Genomic DNA, 3,976 nt, shown 5'->3' with positions numbered 1-3,976 from the left:
GTATAGTCACTATGCTTTTGGTCAGCACTGTCACCTCCTACATCAAAGACGTACATCCTCAGTGGCCTGACATCCTTGAGAATAAGTTTAGGGATCTTCTTTGCTGTTCTTGCTGCTTTCTCTTGTGTTTAGCCTTTGAGCAAGTGCCACATGAACTTTGAATCTGAGATCTTGTCAGGGTTCCCACATCATCTTCAACATGAAATTCAAGTACTTTTCAAGGACCTTCCAGGCCCAATTTCCTCAAATTCAAAGCTCCAACACGGCATAGTTTGAGACATGGATCAAGTTAGCTCTCTTGCTTGCTCGCCGCTGTTTAACCTGCATCATTCAACTTCAATCACTTTCTCAAGGTGGTGGGTGAAACAACGACGCACAGATGGAACATTTACCTATTTACTGACGTTAAGCAAAAGAAAACCCAAAAAACTTTTTTAAACTTTTTTGTCACATTTGGTCCATTAGAGAGTCAGTAGCTCCAGCTACTGTCCCTAAATGACTGGTAAAAATACAAGGACAAACACAATGTCATCATTCAGTTATGTATCAACACAAAGTCCTTTACCTGACCCCAGGGACCGTGCTTCATCAGTCAATGCAGAACATCCACATATTTTCCCCAATTTTCCCCTCCATTTTCCACAGTTTTTCACAACATGACTAGTACAGGCTATGAGATAAAGACCTCCTGTTCATAGTTCCTTCCTGGCATTGCAGATGGGAAGTGATTTACTGGGCCTCTTTGTCGTGCACATTATCACCATCACTCCTAACAAATGTCCTTCTCCAATTTTCTGCAGATGATGAAATTACCACTTCTGTTTTGAAGACGACTACTCAACCCGCTGTGACAGATCATAGAGGTTAGTAAGAAGAACACTGTTCATTGACCTTACCTCTACCTCCACTACCTGTTACAAAATTGGCCGTTACTGTTATCTGTGTCTGTAGAATGAGTTTACATGGCTTCCTGGTGCAACATTGCGCCCACACCAGGATAGTACATGATTGTATCTCAAGTTGTTACTACACCATACTACTCTCAGCCATCAGCATTTGGCAAAAACCTTGCATCATGCCACTTATTCGACTGCTAGGATAGGTATCTGTTAGCATGAACTGATTCCTCCCAAACAGGCCTGGCCAGCAATATTGATTAATAAGCATCCCCTAAACCGCTTAAGTGGGCGACTTACATTTCCCCAATACACTCACTATGCTTTTGGTCAACACTGTCAACTCCTACATCAAAGACGTACATCCTCAGTGGCCTGAAACATCCTTTAGAATAAGTTTAGGGATCTTCTTTGCTTCTTCTTTCAAGTACTTTTCAAGGACTTTCCAGGCCCAATTTCCTCAAATTCAAGGCTCCAACGCGGCATAGTTTGAGACATGGATCAAGTTAGCTCTCTTGATTGCTCGCCGCTGTTTAACCTGCATCATTCAACTTCAATCACTTTCTCAAGGTGGTGGGTGAAACAACGACGCACAGATGGTGGGAGACACACAGCGGAACATTTACCTATTTACTGACGTTAAGCAAAAAAAAAAAAAAATCAAAACGACTTCAATTTCTATGCTTGCACAAAACATAAATTCAAGCACTTTCAATGACCCATGTCTATGTATGTCTATTTTCAAAAACTTTCAAGGCTTTCAAGGCGGGGGGGGGGGGGGGGGGGGGGGGTTGCTCTGCTTTGTCGTGTCTATTATCATCATGACTCCCGACATTGTTTTCCATCTTTCTGCAGATCCTGAACCACCTCTCCTGTTTTAGTCTCTAGTTTGTGAGAGCAGTATTTTTGTAATGATGACAAGATTTTGACATTTTTCATTCAGGTCCTTTGAGGAGTGTTATACATGCTGTTATTGGATTCTGCGCTGGGCTCTTTATTGGTGCCATCATTCCCATAGGCATTCTGTGGAGGTGGTAAGTGAATGAATTTTATCTTGAATCAGTCTGAATAACAGACTTGAAGGAATCTGAACATAATAGCATTTGAGGGTAGAATAAGTGTATGTAATACCTTAGTGATTTTCCAGAATACGAGAGAAATTCTCTTTCACCCTGGAAAGCTTTTGCATTCTTTCTTTTCAGTCAAAAAAGGACATTTCATAACTTAAACCTTACTGTGTGTTATGACTTATGAAAAAAGTACTTGCGGTGCGGAAAAAAAGGGCGGTGTCGAGAAAAGAAGTGGTCGGTAATTGAAACACATAATTAAGGTGACATGTGTTAGTTTAACACCCCTCAGTGTAGGGTTTTGCACATGGCATACGATGGAACTGGTCACTAAATATGTAGAAAGGAGAGAGAGACAGAAAAAAATCAGGAGGAGAAATGTCCCCTTTAAAACATGGCAATTCTTTTCTGTCAACAGGAAGAGAAAACATGAAGGAAACGAACTCAGTGGGTGAGGAGTTACATTCAGTTCCTGCTTTTGCAGATAGCACAAACAGCAGATTATAAATAATTAATCAAGACTGAAATCTGACGGTGTTTGTTAGACACTCTCCAAACATCCCAGCAGTTGCCTTCTTGAAGTTCAGTATTTTAGAAATGTTTAACAGGTGTGACATGATGCTGCTGTCCATGGTCCTGAATTGATACTTCTCAAAGTCAAGGTTTTGAATGTATGGCTCTCCCTACAGGCCAAACTTGGTGTTACAGCTGGTTCTCCCTTCACGTTACAGCATTTATAAACATACAGTCAGCTTCAAAAGTTTTAACAGACAGCAAAACATTTTTTATCAGCTTGGCTTGTTTGTCTCCTGCTGCAGATTTCAAATGATTCAGTGAAATTAAGGTGAAAATACAATCCAGCAACTTTAATTTGATGTTATTTTCACATCATCTATTCAAAAATAAGTGCTCAGTTTGTACACACCCTCCTCTTCTTTTCTTTCATTCCTTTTCTCAGCCAATCTCACCATCTTTCATGCTCTCTCTCTCTCTCTCTCTCTCTCTGTCTCCCTGTGTCTATCTGTCTGTCTGTCTGTCTGTCTGTCTCCTAGGCTGCCATTGATAACATGGACATAACTCTTGACATCACGTCCAGATCTGATTCAGGCTATGTCCCACAGTGAGTGAACACTCAAATCGTTTTTTGTTTAGAATGTTTTGACTTCCTTTCACTCCAATTTTGTTTTAAACCCCAAAATCTTAAATAATGCAAATTTAATCTGTACTTTTAAAATGATAATCCTGTTTGAGACTTACACATTTCTGAGGGAAACTTCTTTCTTTCCAACACGTTCTTTCCATTCTACAGCTGCAATAGACGAGAACTTGTGAGACTTCATATTTGGTGTTTGAAATGGTGTGTGTGTGTGTGTGTGTGTGTGTGTGTGTGTGTGTGTGTGTGTGTGTGAGATTGTGTGTGTGTGTGTGTGTGTGTGTGTGTGTGGCTTCTCAGTGGTACTCATCTATCTGTTCTTTCGTGTTTCATTGTCTGTTTTCAACATTCAACAGGGAAGAGCTCAAAAGTGAATTTTATTCTTTTCTGGACTTTTAATAACTAGTGTCAGGTTTTCCATAAATGTAAGCGTGCTACACATCTTTGTTCTTTTAATTCGCTATGAAGAGGGAACCTCATGTGTCTTCCTTAAATCTTCCATTAGATTAAATGAAAATCAGGAAAGTCCATTTGAATCCAGGTGGGAGCTGCAAGAGAGTTGCATCATTGGTGATGTCATTCAATATTCCCAGCATGTTGGCTGCCACACCCCCTCCTCTTAAAGAGACAGGGCGGACAAAAAGAGCCCTGTCGCCACTGCCATGAAATGTCTTTTCATTCTTCTCCTTTAACAGTTTTTATGCACTTTCTGAATTCCTTGGAGACTTCGTATTTTTGGACTTCAAATTGTAATAAATTGTGGTAAACCTGCTTCCCTGTTTCTGTTTGTTTGACAAACCCACAGGATGTTAAGCTGGGTGTCTCTAGGTGACAGAATTCACTTATCCTTTAAAGCAACA

The 3,976-nt window shown here is 40.4% G+C and overlaps 1 long non-coding RNA gene across 1 annotated transcript; it reads left to right on the top strand.

Annotated features, from left to right (window-relative positions):
• Positions 1-2,380: 2,380 nt before the first annotated feature.
• Positions 2,381-3,775, top strand: LOC115817382 (uncharacterized). The gene is made up of 3 exons (XR_004025429.1): positions 2,381-2,414; positions 3,016-3,083; positions 3,622-3,775. It is a non-coding gene; the product is annotated as an uncharacterized LOC115817382 (long non-coding RNA).
• Positions 3,776-3,976: the final 201 nt, after the last annotated feature.

This window comes from Chanos chanos, chromosome 7 (genome assembly GCF_902362185.1).
Source record: "Chanos chanos chromosome 7, fChaCha1.1, whole genome shotgun sequence".
Taxonomy (NCBI): domain Eukaryota; kingdom Metazoa; phylum Chordata; class Actinopteri; order Gonorynchiformes; family Chanidae; genus Chanos; species Chanos chanos.
This window is presented reverse-complemented; position numbering and strand designations above follow the sequence as displayed.